This window comes from Vanellus vanellus (assembly GCF_965231255.1).
Source record: "Vanellus vanellus genome assembly, chromosome: Z".
In the NCBI taxonomy this organism is placed as follows: domain Eukaryota; kingdom Metazoa; phylum Chordata; class Aves; order Charadriiformes; family Charadriidae; genus Vanellus; species Vanellus vanellus.
The window spans coordinates 46,441,920-46,460,823 of record NC_138908.1 but is presented as its reverse complement, the minus strand read 5'-3'; positions in this window follow the sequence as shown (position 1 = coordinate 46,460,823).

The following is an 18,904-nucleotide window of genomic DNA, read 5'->3' as shown; positions in this document are numbered from 1 at the left end:
ATGAACTATTTAATATTTCAGAGTTTAAGAAATGTTCAGAACATGTTCTCTACCCTAAAAAATGGAGCCCTTAATTGATAAACTACATTAATGCAGGCCATAAACTGAATGTGTTTTTTCTCCCGCTAAGAGCAAAGACTAATCAATGTCTGTTTAGAAATCCTGACTATCTACTCCTTAAGTAGCAATAAATAATGAATAGCAGTACAAACTTGTTTTTAAATATTAATATGTAAATATGTGTGAGGAGTTCAGTATAAAAAAAGTGGTTTATTGCATATGATACAGCAGCAGCTTAATCTCAATTATTTATTTTTTTGTGTCCCCTTTTTATAAAAATAAGAAGTATTTTAAAAAAATTAAATTTATTTATAAAAATAAGAAGCAAACGGTGGACTCCACTTGGGTCAAATAGATCTAAGTACATGCATACAAGTGAACGGATTTTTTAAGTGTGTTGCTAAATAAGTACAGGCTGCAAAGCTAAAAGCTGAAGCAAAAGGTCTTGGCTTGTCTTCCCAACGGTTCATCTCATGTCTAGGTATTGGAGAATTGAAGTACCTGATTGCGGGTCTTAAACCTAGCTGTACTGTGAAAAAAAAGTCTACGTATAGAAAATGCCAGTTGGATACTTTAGAAAGCAGACAGTAAAGCTTGATCTGAGAATACTTTTCTTTCCTTAGAATAATTCTGAATATGAAGAAACGGAGATAGCAATGTAAATTTGGGTTATTTCCCAGAATCATAACTTGCTGGATCACATTATGGGCTCCTATTGCTGTTGGGGGTTCAGTGTAACCCCTTTCATATATACATGAAGCTCCAATTTTTGCCTCCACTGCTGGAAACAGATTTCAGTATTGGGCTGCCTGAATGACCAGGGGCTTCCTTTGAGGTCTCAGCCTAAAAGTGTTTGTTCATGGACTGCTTATTGGCCACGCAGGGGATACAAGGATTGATCAGGACTCTCTGCTCCAGGTCCCTGTCCAGAACCTTCTTTTGGATGCATCCATTTCTAAGGTACTTTCTCATAACTTTTAATTTGTATTTGTTTTCTTCTAACATATTTTCTCAGTTGAAAGACAGTGATTTGGATCAATAGAATTGGCTGTCCAATGTTGCAGAAATATTGGATAAATCCCCAATTCTTCTTTCTGCTGTTCAGGAAAATGTGTGAACACAATGAACACACTGATTTCAATAATGCTTGCATTCTTTTTTTTGATAGTACAGGATGGCATTCTTTTTTCAAGTAAAACACAGTAGCAGCATCAAAATGAATAATAATAACTTTGATCAATTTGAGTAAAAAAAGGAGTATCTCTTGTTACAAGACCTCAGGAAAAGAAAAGTTGAACTGTTACTGTCACCTGTCTGATAAGTGAGCATCACCCTGCATGTTAAAGCTCTTGATTTGCCACAAAATTAAATGCTAGGCTCTCAATTAGCTCAATTAGTAAAGCCTGAGGTTAGAAAGAAAACACAACACTAAAGAAAGACTGAAATATGATGGAAGACTATTATTGAGCAAATATGGCTCCAAACAGACATGCCTTTTCTTGGGTTTCCTCAACAGTTTTTGAAACATTCAGATTAGAGCAGTTGATTTTGGGTCAGTGAGCCCCGGAAGTAGACTTCACAAGAAAGTCCTGCTGTGACAGTGGAAGAGGCCACGTTAGCTACATATTTGAGGCAAGAGCCATCTCACTCCAACCACTTTTCAGCTGCTTTGATTCACTCCTGCATTACTACTCTCCCACTCTTCTCAGGATTGCATGCTGTCTCCACACGCAGTTTCTTAACTTTGCTTTCTCTCTCTCTCCCTTTTTTTTTTTTTTTTTTTAAATGAAACCATCACCTGAAAAACATCTAGCTTCTGTTTAGTACTTGGTGCAGAATATTCTCCTTTTATGGGTATGCAGTCACTGAGTCATTAGCAGTACGATCACTTAGAACCAAGTGTGATGGCAACTGCCCGTACCTTGTTGTCAAGATCATCTTATATAAAAAAATCACGCTGTTACTGCTATTTACTTTACATAATGTTCATTCATTGTATTTCTAAGTTTGCTTTGCTCTTCCGACCTGACTAGAAGTACAGCGGGCAGTAGCTGCTTTCTCAATTAGCCTGTTCCTTTCAAAGAGAATTACATTATCATTACCAATTGCTGTATATTGTCTCTGGGAACACTGTTCCTGCAGGTATCCATTTGTCTCTGTTATTTAGATAATAACAGATATCTTTAAGAATATATGGCCAGTAAGAAAAAAAAATTTTTTTTTAATTTGTGCTTGGTTTTCGGAATAAAACTTTTCAAGATTGAGAAGCATGTGTGCCTTACATTATCCTGATAATCATATGTGCACATTTCCCCTTCTGTGTGCCACTTCATTTCTCAGCAGGGGCCGTGGCATGGTGTATGGGGCACTGGCAGCGGGGCCTGCAGGGTGGCCACCGTGCGGCACAGCTGGGGCTGCCCCAGGCCAGACATGGCCGGTTCCAGACAGTTCCAACCGACCCAGCACAGGGCACGGCTGAGCCCTGCAGCCGAGATGGCGGCGTCTCGGGGAAAGTGTGTTTAGGAAAGGGTGAAAAACACTGCAGAGCAGCTGGGAGAGAACTGAGAAAAATGTGGGAGAAACAGCCCTGCAGATACCAAGGCCAATGGAGAAGGAGAGGGAGGAGGTGCTCCAGGTGCCAGAGCAGAGGTTCTTCTGCAGCCCATGGTGAAGACCATGGTGGAGCAGGTTGTCCCCCTGCAGCCCATGGCTGACCGCAGTGGAGCAGATATCCACCTGCAGCCCATGAAGGACCTCACACCGCAGCAGGCAGACATGCTCTGAGGTAAGCTGCAGCTCATGGAGGGGCCACACAGCAGCAGGTTTGCTGGCAGGACCTGCAGCCCTGTCGGGGACCCACACTGGAGTGGTCTGTTCCTGAAGGACTGCAACCTGTGGAAAGGACCCATGCTGGAGCAGCATGTGGAGGACTATATCCTGTAGGAGGGACCCCATGCTGGAGCAGGGGAACAGCATGAGGAGGAAGGAGCAGCAGAGAGGAGCTGTTATGGACTGAGCACAACCCTCATCCTCCCTGTACCCCTTGGGGGTGGAGGAGGTTGAAGAGTTGGGACTGAAGGAGTGAAGGTGAAAGTAAGGGGGGTGGGGTTGTGTGTGTTTAGGAAAGTGTTTTTAGCTTTTGTCTTTGATTCTCACCACGGTACTCTATTTTTAATTGGCAGCAAACTAATATTCCCCAAGTTCAGTCTGTTTTGCCCCTGACGGTAATTGGTAAGCGATCACCCTGTCTTTAACTCAACCTATGAGCTTTTCCTTCTGATTTTGTCTCCCTTTGTCCTGTCGAGGAGCAGAAAGAGCGGCTGGGTGGGCATCTGGCAGCCAACCAAGGTCAACCCACCACATACAGCACAGTGCATTAGGCCACATGCCACAGTAAAACTTACATCTTTATTAGACTTTTCAGGTGATAATGTAAAATAAGCAGGCAGTATATACAACAACTAAATGATTAAAAATAACAGCTAAAAATTGCTGTATCACTACGTCATTATACCTTCAAACTGCATCAGAAACAGTGTCAGAATGGTTTGCATCTACAGTGTTCCTTGTGGGTGGGGAGGGGGTCTGAATTTGCAGGCTACCCGCTGGTGCTCAATAATGTAAACAAAGTTATTTGTTAATAAAGTAACATAAAAGATAGTAAAAGTATATATTCTTATAGTGAATTTATAGTCAGCAGTTAATGCATGTTGGAGAACATGCAGAAACACCATTCCTGTTAGATTCTTTTCTCTGCCAGTACAATGCTTTATTTATGACTTCTCTAGAGAAAATTGAAATAGGGCGTTGGAGAGGCAAGCAGAAGAAAAGGCCATGAAATGATGTTCAGAAGAACAGTGGAAAAATCTGTGAGAAAAGAACAGTTTTCTTCCAGACTGAGACACTATTCACAGTGAAATCCAGGGGGAAAAAATTATTTACTTGTTGATCAAAAATATTTATGTAGGGAATTCTTAGGTACCATCAAACAAATACCATTTCAGAACTAGGACAGCATATTCTATACTCCTACTCCTATACTTCTATACTCCTAGACTCATATTTCTGTACTCCCACCCCTTCATTCCACCCCCCTCCTACTTCCACAGGCACTGATTGTGATACTGGATTTTGTCCTTTAACATTTTTCAAACAATGAGCCTAAGATTGGCTGGCTGCCAAACTACTTTTTCTTTTTTTTCTGAGTCAGGCAAATGTTACTGTGTTTTTTTATGTCACTGTTGTGAAAATGTGTTTGTCCTTGGCTACAATTCTGAAAAATATTACTGTTTTGGGAAAATTGGATGTTTCTCTTAGTGTTTTCTAAATGCCATCAACCATATATACACTACAGTTAATTGCTGAAGTCCCAGTCTTCCAATTTCCTACACACCTATCATTTTGAGAAAGTTAAAGCAGAATTGTAGTCTTTTAGTGAGTCATGTGAGTTTTCTTACTGTGGCAGATGAAGCCTCCTTATCTATTTTTTGTTCTGTTTTTCAATTTGGATTGTATTGAATACATGTGAAGTACTAATACCAGCTTTTGTTTCTAAAACACTCACTCCTCTGAGACTCTTGAACAATAATATTAAAATTCTTCCTTAATTTGCCACTTCACCTCAACTGCTTCCTCTATCTCAGTGAACCCAAACCTGTGTTGTTTCAGGCTCTTTTAAATAGTTACATGTTAAATCAATGTCCTAAGTAGTGCTGTCTGACCCCTGAAGCAGTCTCCAGCAGAATGTCAAAGATTCGTGGTAAATAAAAAGAAGGTTGATGTCCCCTGGAGGAGAAGTAAAACCAGGAAAATTAATTTTTATATGAAGAAAGCTGATTCTATATTATATTAAAAAGCTCTTCTGCTGTCATTTTTTCTTTTTTCCTTCTGCAAAACCAGTGCTGCTAAACTTACACAAATGTCTCCCCGTGACGCGCAGGCCAAGGATGCAGACTACCACAGAAGAGGTATTTCCTATTCTGTGCTCTGCTTTAAGATTAGTACTCATGGGCTTTTATTCTTTTTGGCTGAGGAAGCATAGGAAAATTCAGCACTGAAAACATGATTCTACTCAGAATAAGAGATACAGTAAGTGCACAATTAAATGCTTTTATAATGCTTAACTCTTCATGAGGTGAAGATCAAGTGTGAGACCACCTGAGGAACCTGAAGGTGCACAAGTCCATGGGACCTGATGAGATACATCCACAGGTCCTGAGGGAACTGGCAGATGAAGTCGCTAAGCCACTAGCCATGATATTTGAGAACTCATGGCAGTCTGGCAAGGATCCTGCTGACTGGAAAAGGGGAAACATAACCCCTATTTTCAAAAAGGAAAACAAGGAAGACCCGGGAAACTACAGGCCAGTCAGTCTCAGCTCTGTGCCTGGCAAGATCATGAAGCAGATGCTCCTGGAAACTCTGCTGAGGCACATAGAAAACAAGGAGGTGATTGGTGACAGCCAGCATGGCTTCACCAAGGGCAAGTCATGCCTGACAAATTTGGTGGCCTTCTACGAAGGTGTTACAGTGGCAGTGGATAAAGGAAGATCAACCAATGCCATCTACCTGGACATGTACAAAGCGTTTGACACCATCCCACACGATATCCTGATCTCTAAATTGAAGAGACAGATTCGACAAATGGATCACTTGGTGGATAAAGAACTGGCTGGACGGTTGCACTCAAAGAGTTGCGGTCAACGGCTCGATGTCCAAATGGAGACCGTGATGAGTGGCGTTCCTCAGGGGTTGGTACAGGGACCTGTACTGTTGAACATCTTTTTTGGCGACATGGACAGTGGGGTTGAGTGCACCCTCGGCAAGTTTGCTGATGATACCAAGCTGCTTGGCGAGGTAGACACGCTGGAGGGGACAGATGCTATCCAGAGTGACCTGGACAGGCTGAAGACGTGGGCCCATGCCAAGCTCATGAAGTTCAGCAAGGCCAAGTGCAAGATCGTACATCTGGGTCAGGGCAATCCCAAGCACAAATACAGGCTCGGCAGGGAATGGCTGGATAGCAGCCCCAAGGAGAAGGACTTGGGGGTGTTGATTGACGAGAAGCTCAACATGAGCCAGCAATGTGCGATCGCAGCCCAGAAGGCCAACCGTTTCCTGGGCTGCACCAGAAGAAGTGTGGCCAGCAGGTCAAAGGAGGTCATTCTGCCCCTCTACTCCACTTTCGTGAAACCCCACCTGGAGTACTCTCTCCAGCTCTGGAGTCCCCAACATAAGAAGGACATGGACCTGCTGGAGCGTATCCAGAGGAGGGCCACAAGGATGATCTGAGGGCTGTAGCACTTCTCCTATGAGGAGAGGCTGAGAGAGTTGGGGCTGTTCAGCCTGGAGAAGAGAAGGCTCCAAGGAGATCTTATAGTAGTAGCCTTCCAGTACCTAAAGGGGGCCTACAGGAGAGCTGGGGAAGGACATTTTACTAGGGCATGTAGTGATAGGACGAGGGGGAATGGCTTTAAACTAGAAGAGGGCAGGTTTAGATTAAACGTTAGGAAGAAATGTTTCACTTTGAGGGTGCTAAGGTGGAACAGGTTGCCCAGAGACGTTGCTGAGGCCCCATCCCTGGAGGTGTTCAAGGCCAGGCTGGATGGGGCCTTGGGCAACCTGGTCTAGTGGGAGGTGTCCCTGCCTATGGCAGAGGGGCTGGAACTCAATGATCTTCAAGGTCCCTTCCAACGTAAACCATTTTATGATTCTATGATTCTATGATTCACAAACTTGCAACTTAGGAGGGGGTTCTGGGAGTCACCACTGACACCTCTTTGAAATCATTGGCCCAGTGTGCATTAGCAGCTGAAAGTACAACAGGATGTTGGCAATCACCACAAGGGTGCTGAAAACAGGTCAGAGACTTCTTGCGGTCAAAACCCTCGTGAGCATGTGGGCTGTGGGAACCATCTCCAGTTCTGTTTTCTGCATCTCAAGAAGGAGGTAGTGGAGTTAAGAGAAAGCTCAGAGAAGGGCAACTAAAACAGTCATGGGGTAGAACAGCTTGTTTGCAAGAACAAATTAGAAGGACTAGGACTTCAGTTTGGAGAAGATAAGCCTGACTGAGGATACAATTGTGGTTTAAAAAATTATGAAGGTGGTTGCCCAAGTACATGCAGAATTGTCATGTACTAAATCCCACAATTGCAGAACTAAGGGACATTTTATGAAACAACCTGGAGATTTTGTGTAAAAATTAAATAGTTTTTACCTAGCAGGTGTTGAACTTGTGGACCTTGCTCCCCAGAAGCTTGTAGAAGCAGACAACACGAGCAACTTCAAAAAATGGATTACACAAAGTACTGGGTGACAGGTCAATAAGTGGATGGCAAAAGGACAAGGTCTGAATGTCCTCCCTGATGCGCCTGGTGAAACAGCTATGGATGCTGGGAGAGCACAAGGGGAATGGACAGCAGAAAAGGGCCAGGCTTTTGTGCCTACACAGCATTTCCACTGGCCACTGTGGGAGAATGAACGTTGGGCTCAAGGGGCGACTAGTCTGAACAAGAAAGACATCTGTTGTATTCTCAGTTTGAGGGATCAACATTTCTTGATTCTTACCAATTTCTGGATAGAAGTTTTCTTTCATTTATAAGCAATAATATACTGGATCTCTGACAGTTCTGAAAATTCAGGCGACAATTGCAGAAGTTCAGGCAGACTGTCTGAAATGACAGTCTGGGTGAGGTTTTGCTTTACATGTGCTTAATTACTCTTGAAATTCTACTGTTAAAATGTTATCCTTCCACTATTTATCCAACCTTACCTAGTTCTGAAAATGGAGCTTAATTTGTGGACAAACTGAATCTAGCTCTAAATTATATAGCCTTGCTACAATTTCTTGGAGAAAAAAAAATTGTTCTCGACAGCAGTAATGTTGCTGACCCTTTTAAATTTGTCTCAAGTATATTGAAATTTAGTGGTATCATAGTTCTTATTTTTCTGTGAAGCATTGCAAGAAAAGTCCTCCTTGTAAAGCCTGAAATCTTTTCCTGTGCAACAATTTTTGTATTTGTTTGTTAAGTGCTTCTAAATAGAGAATCAAACTTCACACCACACTATAAAAATCTAGTGCTTCTTCGATTATGATTAACTGAAATTAACCATATTTTAAGTGCACTGCCTTTTTAGTAAAGGCAAACAAAATTAAAATATCAAAGTTTTCAAACTAAGTTATACAAATGCCACAGATCATTAGACAAAAACAAGTAACATTTTCTTTTAGAATATGTTGCTTTCTTTCCTCAAAATACTCTCTTGCACAGTACAATCACTCTTGAGATCTACTTTTCTCAAAGACAGGTGCTAAAAAATCATTCTTCCTCAAAGACAGGTGCTAAAAAATCATTCTTCCTGTGGTATCCTTCTCTCATGAAGTCAAATTAATTTTGTGTTCTGAAGACTTGAGCATTCTCTGAGTAATGTATTTGGAAGTAATACTATCATTGTCATTATAGTCTGTAATTTATTAAGTTTGGGTTAAAAGTATGCAAGTTCATTCTTTTATTGGTTGTGTGTCTTACATGTAAAAGTTAAACTACTTTTACATTGAGAAATAAAAATGGCTTTGTAAAACATAAAAGGTTCTTTGGTATACTTAAATTTTTCTTTTTGGCATTACAAAATTATCAAACTTTCTTTCCTTTTTATATTTTTATAACTTTTAGGAAGTTAACAATTTCTTATTTGCATTTTAGAAAACTTGGTGCCTGATTCAGTGCCTTGGCTAGATGCTTATGAAGCTGAGTGTCTGTATTTTCTTAGGTGCTTAGGGCTTTCATATTTTGTGAGCCATGCATATGTATAATGAACTAGCAAAGCATTTTTCTCATACGACAGGCGCAAAAGGTGTTTTAGGAAGATCCTGAAAAGAATACTCAAAATAAAAAACATGTTACTTAAGATCTTAATGTATAATTTAAAAGCCCAGTAAAACCAGCACATATATTTATCTTTAATTTAAAAGAATAATTTACCTTGAGAATTTATTTTCTTGTGGAAAATGGTAAGCTTCATCTGAAAGAACAGTTTAAAAGATGTTTCTAATTTAGGACAATTTTATTGCTTTTGAGAAAGAGCAGAATTTGATTTAAACATGAAAAACTTCTTCCTTTCCTTTCACTGAATGTCATCACAAGTTTTTTAAAAAATGGCCTCCAATTCAGCTGAATTATTTACATGAAGCTATTTGCAAAGAACATGTAGGAAAAAAAAGGGAATAACAGAAATTGCCCACTAAAACAATACAACTTTTAGTTTAATGGGATTATGTGATGGAATACTGTTGCCAAAATAGATCATAACCAAGATTTCACAGCGGGTTGTCTCCCCAAAAAGATCCTGGTCTAAAGCTTTAAATACACATTTCTCTGAACTTGAAAACTTAGATGCAAATCTAGATGGATATCTAGAAAACTGCATAAAAACTTCATCCTTAAGAAATTATAAATGATATACTAAAATATGTAGATAATATTACCTCAATACAAAATAATGAAGACTTTTTCTAATTGTTTTCATGAAGTTTCAGAAGATCAGACAATACTTTCTAAAGAAGTTCTGAATGTGTATTTTTTTTGTTATGAACGTTTAATAAAGGCCTTCTACATTTTAAGAAAATATACATTCAAACTTTACCTCCGGTCAAAACCGAGATTACATTTATCCAGTTCCAAATACATTTGTTGATCTTTTAGTTCTCTCTTTTTGAAAGAAACTTGTATCTAGAAATATAAAATGGTCTATGGATTACCCTGATAGAAAATCTCTCAAATTCAAAGACACAAGAAGAACTGCACAAGTATGGAAAAATTCTGAGTCTGAGCAAGCTTCATTTAATGTCACATGGGGACTTGCCATTAACAGAAAATAAGAAGTCATTATATATTGAGTAAAATGTCAGAAGTGATTAAACTAGTGATGATGAAAAGCTGAACAGAAGAAATACATTTATTATTTTAATTACGCACTAAATATTTGATGAATTAATTCAATTTCATTGACTTAATCCAGTGGTATTTAGCTGTCTTACCCTGTATAGCTAAATACAGGTCTGGTAATGAAAGCTGTGTGAGAACCATAGTCTGCTTCATCCTGTGCTGCTAGCTGCTTCTGCCTGATCTTCTTCAGGCCAAGGTGCACAGGCATTCAGAGGGAACATCTGGCTGTTCAGTAGCAGTGCCAAGTACGGCACCTACGTGGGTGTCTTGGTGTTGATGCCTCTTGGGAGATGTTTTATCTGGAAAATTCTGTGTTCTTCAGGCATTAGGATCCCCTTGCAATATCCTGTTATGCATTAATGTTACAAAGCTGGAATGAGGATAGACAATATTCCTCCTTTCAACCATTTAATTCTACTTGCTTGAGTCTGTTGCAATCCACACGTTTCATTAGCAGATAGAAAGCACATCTGAAAGCTACCCTAATGAAAAAACATGTTTTCCATCCTTCTTCAGCATTGATATTCAAAATTACTATATATTTCAAAATTAGGATATAGTAATTACTACTGTTACTATAACTTACTCTGGCAGCTCAAGCTGTGCAGGTCTGTGTAGTGAATCAAAACAGCATGACTAACTCTGTGGAATGAAGCCTAGCAAATGGTTCCCAAGCTAGGAGAGAAATTAAGGTCAAGAACAGCTACCTAAATGTGTATTCATTTCTTACACATTCATTATATCATACATTTTACCTACCCGATTATCTGTTTCAACAGAAAAAAAAATGTTATTTCGTACATATTATTTATACAATATAATTTATATTCCTACATATACAACTGTGTATCATTCTACATAAACATTACATATTTTACCCTATATACAATATATATTATTTAATATATCATATTGATCAACACACACTAAATGATGATGCTATTTTTTATTCATACTTTCTTTCTATATCCTCCACACTCATTATTCAGTCATTTTCTCATTTGGGGGCATTTAATTTCCTGGGTAATTTTTTCATTGTGGCTTTTGTTGAAGTTATAACAACAGATGACTTTCAGAATTGATTTTAAGATAGTTTTCAGTACAACTTTTAGGGGAATAATAATTTATTTTCTAAGACTTTTGTGCCTAGATGGTTGATTTTGTTAAGCAGCAATTTTCAAGAAAACAGAAAATTAAAAAAAATGGGACATAATGAATAAGAAGGAGAGACAAAAAGAGAGAAAAGCTTTTCTGTACATATCTGACAGTGAGACAGAAAGAAACAACAAATTTATACTGCAGGCTAGAAACCTAGCTTTTGAGAACAAAAAGCAACCCAGTGGTAGAAAAAAAGAAAAAAATCCTACTTCCACTAAACAACTTCTGCTTTGCATGCAGGCTTCATCACACCGACTTGGAGCTCCCAGTCTACTGAAATGAATGCTAATCCATGGAATGGATGGCATGGCTGGCTACTGCAGAGAGAAAAGAGCTGAATCTATTTGGCCTATATCCAACTCAAGATTTTTAAATGAAATAATATTTACCCTTGTACCTCTCAGCATTTTATTTTTCTCCTTAGTCCATAAGTATTTTATTCTTCCATCTTGGCCAACTTTCTCCTTTCCTTTCAGGCTGCCCAAAGGAGCCTTAAATCTCCTTACTGCTGCTTCAGTCTCCAGTGCCCACTCCATGTTTCAAGAGTTTTTGTGCAATTGCTTATTATTAGAACTTTTTTCTTTACACCAAGTTTCATACCTCTTTGGGTGTCTCAGTGTCCCTTGCTGTGAAAATTTACAAACAATGACTAAATTTTTTTTAACTTGACATGCCTTTGGACTGCCCTCAGTTAGACACAGATTTTATGGTTTGTTTTACACTTTTTGTGTGTGTTAAAGTGCCATGTCCTGTTCAGTGTAATGCAAATAATAAATACCGTGTACTTGTCATTATGCAATCATGCGCTTCCAAGAAAAATATGATAAAGCTGTCTAATGATGACATAGTGAAATAATTATTTCCTCCTTGCTTTAAGCAAAAGATTTTCAGGCTCTACTAATGCATCTTTGCTTGAGGAACATTGCCACCTAGCAACAAAGTATCCTCTCAGGCTTCTGGACAAAAGCTATAAAAAACTGCCCTAGCAGCAGCTCTTAAAACTTTTTCAAATAGTTTTGGAAATTTTGTTTTTGTCCTTTTGCCACTTAGCATTCAATGCCAGCTGGCATTCTGCAGAACAGAGGAAAATTGCTAGCTATTTAGTCTTGGAAGCAGTCTTTAAAAGGCTAGATACAGAAGTTTAAAAAAAAAAAAAAAAAATGTTAAGTTGTTCCTTTAACACATACTTTGCAGTAAGGGATAATGTGGAAGAACACCAACCAAGTAGGATACCTGCCAGACGTCCTCATAAAGCCAGGAGAAAATATCTGCTGCCCACCCACTAGCAGGGTAGAGTGCACAGCCCTTTTTTTTCTCTGATGCCTCTAAGAAAGCTAACACTGGCTATGGTGTGTGCGTGAAAAATGCTTGCAGTGTTAAATCAGGTTAAAAATTAGAATTGGTATACATTAAACAAACAAACAAAATTCAAAGAGCATATGGCCTAGAAAGATACAGGAGGAAAAAAGTGAGAACAAGAATTAGTTCAACAAATTCAGCAAAATTATAACTGGTTAAGAAGACATCGTTTGCCAAAGTGACAGAATTAGGTCTGTTTTGGGACTGTTCTCTAGAGCAGAGACATCTGGTATCTCACCAAATCATTTCATGTTTTTGAAGATCTAAAACAGTAATGGGAACTGTCTCTGACTGGAAAAGCAAGTAATGGTTACAATCACAATTACAAAATATAGGACATTTTACATAAAAATGAGAAATCTAGCCAAAGATAAAACATAAAACATTACAGTAAAAAAAAATATAAGACTCATTTTTTAATGCTTTAATGAGAAAAAATTAACTAAATAGCTTTCACAATGTTGTCAGAAGTGCTATGCAGGCAATGACTGAACATGAATAAAAGAAATACAGCAAAATGGCTTACTCCAAGACCTAAGTAGCCTAAACCATATGTTTTTACAAGCATGTCATATATGTTACATGCTTAAAAATATTTAAATACTACTTTAACTGTATGGATAGTTACCAAGAAACAAAAAAAAGGTCTTGTTATTGCTGATTGAGTTGAGCTTCTATAAAGACAAGAAATAAAGAAAAGCTATTAAAAATGCATTGTATTAATATCCTGTCAATCGCTGATACTGTAAATCAGCCTCTTTTCTAGTGTCCTGAATAAGTATTGTCAAGTCTCAACTGTGGCAAACTTTGATGCTCTAACACATTTATTTTCCTGTCTTCTGTTCTTTCTACATTGAATATATGAGACCAGTGTAACTCTCTGGAAGTCTGTGACCAGAAAAGACTACAGAATACTTTTCAATGACAAGAAGATAATACGGCTTTTTTATCAACTGCAACATAAGAGAGTGTAATACATACCCTATTCACATGATACTGTGGTTCAAGCTGAAGTGGTCATAGCTTGCCCACATATTTGTTGGTTTTTCTTTCCTGGAAATCTAGAACAATTATTGAATTACAGTATCTTGCTAATTTTTTTACCAACCAATCAATGATCCAAACCTTTGTGTTATTTTCAAAGCACACAGTGGCCATAAAAAAGGATTACTTCAGTTTGTAGGCTGTAAAAACCCTACAAATGGAAGATGGGGATGCCGAAAGAAAGATCAACTGTAGATTCACCATTACACACATTACAGCTGCCTACTGCATAAAGCCTGAATTTAGAGCCTACACAATGATTCATATACACAGAACACTTTTGTCCCTTCCTCAGTACCCAGCCCTTTTGGCAGATCTGTGTCATGTGTACCAAAATTTGATTTTAAAAAAAGATGATGTAAAAAGATATCTTATAATTTAGAGGAGTAAATAATATGCAAAGCAAAACCAGTGAATCAAATGCTGAGAAAAGGGATGCTCAGCGTTATTTTTTAAAGGAAAAGTTCGGTAGGGTGTGATAGGGTGCAACTTGCAGCAGGTTCTCTGCAGTATGATGAATTTCAGCTTTGCAGACGTCTATTTACTGACAAGACAAATTCATTTTTAAATATAACTTACGTATGATCTATGCAGCCTGCAGTTTTAGAGATCTAGTGTGATTGTTTCAAGGCCATATCCAATAAAGAACATGGACAGTAGTTTTCACATGCCACAAATTAACAACAGCTATATCAACAGTCTAATCACTCTTCATCTTGCTTTTATTTCAGGCTTATTCTTGATGCACAACACATGACTAATCAATTGCATACAGATAAGCTTCTTGCTTCATTTACATGGCAGTGACAGTGCTGCTGTGATTCAAAATTCATCTTGAAATCCCAGTCTCTACAGTCGACAGCATAATTGACATTGAAATTGACAACAAACTGTGAGGCTGGAGAGTCTCCAATATATAATGTCTGCCAATACAAGATCTGTCCTGCCTGGAATCTTCACGGATGCTTTCTATTTTCCATAGCTTAAAATGCATAGAACTGAAGTTACTACTGCTGAAATATCATATCAAGCACATCAGATTAATTTTCCAAAGAAAACAGGGACATACTTAAAAATTCCACCCCTAAGTGATTTTAGAAGACGTGGTTACCATCTTATGCCTTTGATCTGTAGATAAAAGATGCTTGTAGATGTCACCCTATACAAGAGCAAAATATTGACTGAGTGAAAATACTGTCCAGCGAAATAAGATGAGAAAGCAATTTAAAAAAAAGTACAAAAGTGACTATGGACATAGTAATCACAGAGAAAATTCCAAATGCATGTGAAATGGTAGTGAAGTAGTCCTTATCCGTTAACTCCCTACCTGTTAAAATGTGATTTAGCTAAGTACCACAAACAGCAAATCTTTAGAAGTAAAGATTCTTGAGAATACTTAAATTTTTGTTTGAGTTTAGCCTTTAGCACCCAGAAGTATGACAAGAGCTGGAAATATTTTGTCATACAGTCAAAAATGAAAAACTGTTGTTGCCATTTGCTGATTATGGTCCTGTGTCCCTTGCCTTTTATATTCAGATTCACAAAATGTCACGGTGAAACAACTTGTACGGACAGTGGCCTCAGACTTACTTGAATAATTTTTGTTCTGGCACACTTGATTACAGCACTAAGGCTACTTCAGTTGCTCCTGATGTCAGTTAAAGATAGTGTGTAATATTACATGTGTGAACATACAGTGTTCTCACAATGTTCTAGGGACCTTAACCCATTTAATTTCTCTGAGTTTGCTCAGCTTTAGAGTTTAAATCCTGCTGCTTACAAGCAGACCACAGACGTAACTTTTAAAATAACCAAATCACTCTTAGTCATCAATTTACAGTAATCATTTTCTTAAGTGGCTGGTGTCCCTACCCATGAATGAACTGCAAATTCTAGGATCTGGACTACATTTGAGTCCTTTTGCCTGAGATGGCGCACCTTGTAATGCTACCCACTGAATGCTAGTGAGAACGCTGTGATGTCTATGTAAACGAACCTAGTAAACTAGAGAAACGTAGCTGTGAAAGAGGAATTTGTTTACTCTCCCTCAGACTGCTGAGACCAGCCGACTGCAGCTACTGCTGTAATTCAAAATTCAGTATCTACACAGCTCCTTATCGCGGTATTTTCGGAGTTGGAAGGGACCTCTAGAGATCATCTAGTCCAACTCCCCTGCTAAAGCAGCATTGCCTAGAGCACATCACTCAGGACTGCTATGCGTGTGCTTTGCTGACAGTAAAGCTGCGCAGTGTGTATAACCACACACTGAAGACGTGTGCTTTCGTCTAGCACTGTATTTAAAGCTTTTTTTTTTTTTTTTTTTTTTTATCCAGGATACCCTCGTTTCCGTTTAGCTTCACAATTTCCGTCTAAAACCTCTGCTGTCTTTAGATCCCTCCTGCCTCGCTCTGGTCTGAAGACACACTACGCTCACCTGGGGATGAGAGCTAAAGGAACGTATTAAGCTCTCCCGGCCCTCGGCAACGCAGCTAACTGTACCTTGCCGGTCGACCTCGGGCGGCAGCCAGGCAGGCGGCCCAGCCAAGGTGCGCGGCTCGGGGCTGGCGGCTGCCGGGCCGGAGGGAGAGCGGCTGCTGGCAGCGGCCTGCAGGGGACCAGCCCGCCCGTCGCAGGGCTGCGCTCGGATACCAGCGCCCGCCTGCATGGGAGGAGAGTGAGGAAGGGGAGCAGGCTCCACAGGAGCGCGACTGTAGGGCCCCGGCGACAGGCGAACCGAACCGGACCGGACCGAACCGAACCACCCCGCCGCCCGCCTCAACCTCACTGGGGCCGCGGGGAGTGCCGGGACCGACCGGCCTCCCACCATGGCCAATGAGCGCGGGGAGGGGCGGGGCCTAGGGTTACAGCGAGGACCAGCCACGCCCCCCAAGGCGCGTCCGGCCGTTGGGCGCGGCCATTTTAAATGCGTGAAGGCGGGAGGCTGCAGGGGCGGCAGCCAATCGGGATAGCAGCCTGGCGCGCCGCGTGGCGGCGGGCGGGCTCGCTCAGCGGCGGGCGGGCTCAGCGGCGGTTGGGGTGCCCGGGCAACCGGCCGCGCGCGCGCGTGTTTGTGTGAGCGGCTGAGCGCCGTGCGGAGGCGGGCGGCTCCCGTAAGGGCTGGGCCGGTGGCTGGCGGGCTCGGGAGGAGGGGCGGAGCGGGGGTACTGCCGAGGCCTGCGCCGCGCTTCAGCGGCGGCTCGCAGGCTCTGGGCTGGGGGAGAAGGCGAGTAACTCCGGCGGGGTGGCATCCGTGCCGCGGTGCCGGAGCGGGCGGAGGCTGGTGGCCCAGCTGGCGGTCCGCAGGGGGTGGCTGAAGGCCTCTTCCGGGAGGGTGGGACCGGCCGGGCGGAGAGGGGCGTACGGTACGGGAGGGAGCGACTGTAGCCGCTCCTGCCCCCTCCCCCGCCGGCTACGGGCGCTGCTCTCGTGTTCCCGTGGGTGATGGCGAGCAGCGCAGTCCCCAGTTCATGCTGGTTTGATGGTGTACTTTGCTGGGGGAGCGGGGCACTGAAGTAGTTCCCCGAGTTGGTGGCAATATTAAGTGGGTGAAAGACAACCCCCCTTTTTTACCCGTTATAACCAGAGATGTTTTTTTTGCGTGTGTTTGGTGGGTAATGTATAATGTACTTAAATACAGTGGTCCGGCAAGTCAAATAACCACCAGGCTATGGTTAATAAAGCGTGTAAGCAGAGAGTAAGCATGTAGTGAAGCTTCCTGTATGCGTCTTGCCGTTCCGGGTGTGGGGCATGGTCATTGTTTCTGTGGTCAGTCGGCTTGTATGCAATTTTTTTGCCTCCCTGTAAACTTGCCCAGCTGTTTTTTGGATCGCTATAAACTTACAGCTGGCTAAAAACTCTTAGCATGGAACTGGATTTCTGTTCTACTATGTGCTTTGTTTCTTTCTTTTTTTTTTTTTTTTTTTTTTACTTAATTTGTCCCTAGCTAGTATTATCTGATGTCTTCTTTCTTCCCTATTAAAAGAGATGGTAAATAACCCTGTATACATTCTCACAGCCAGTCAAGATATTCTAGGGTTGTGACAGATGCACTGATTTCTCTGCAGAAGAATTCTAGTTCACATAGTTGTTTCTCAGTTGGAAGTTATTGTGGGTCTGATTAGTTTTCCTTTCTACCTGCAAGTGGTTTAAACTTCAGGGCCAGGGCCAGGAGCTCCTGTCTTTACAGTTTGAGGTGCGGTGTTCAGGTGTTGCAGTGAAAGCCACTGTGAAAGAATATTGGTCAGCTCTGGAGATACCAGGCTAGCATGTTGTGTGTTGATACATCACCTGAAGTCACTGGTGCTTTACAATTGCTGGTCACTTTCTCATGCTGAAGTGTTGGATTATAATTTAGTTGGTTTCTGTTCTTCTGGCCACAGTGTGGTCATTATCTGATGCTAGTAGATCAGAGACAAAATAAAAGAAGTAAAAGGGCGTAGAGGAACTATTATTTGAGTTTCTATTCCTATTATTATTACTGTTTCAGTCATCCAACTACTAATAATGAGATTTTTTTTTCTAAATTGAATTCTTACAAATGGCTGTCCACGTGCTTGTACATATCCAGTAATTCTTGGCCCGTGTTGACATCAGAGTGTTTCAGACAATTGGCTGAAGCTTTCTAGTTTTTAGCAATATGAAAAAATGTTCACAATGTGAACATTGTTTGATATCCCATGTGGGATACTTAACGCCGTCTTGATTAATGAATAAATAAATAGATAAATGAGTCCTCTAAATATACTGACAAATATTCCTACTGAGATCGTGAAATTACTTACCCTTAATAGGTGTGCCATAGCAGTATTTTTTGTACTTGGGAGTTAGTACTGTTGTGCTACATGGGTACTCCTGTGTAACAGACTTATGCCTGAAAAGTGCTTTCCTAAATTTGGTGAGATAAGTATATAAGGTATGCAATAGCAAAAATCTTTAGGAAAACACACTTATTATTCTGTGTTATGAGAATTTAGACTTTTGATTGAAGTTGCAGAGAAGTTCTCAACTAGTTCTCTATGGAATATTCATTTGTATCCCTTTATGTTGGGTCAGGGAGTGTCCAAGGCTCTCAGGAGTCTGCAGACCCTGACACTATGAAATGAATTTTTAAGAGGAAAAGAAGAACTTTACAACAGTTAGTACTTGAACATTAGGCCTTTTGTGTTTTGGGTATACCTATTTGTGTGGGAAAATAAAAATGCTGGGTTTTTTGGATTGTTTTGTTGTTTGTTGTTTTTTTTTTCACCCCCTTATTCATTCAGCTGTACTTAACACAGGTAGTGGGCATCACAAGATACCAATGTTTTAGCTGCCACATCAAAGGCATGTAAATGCTATAC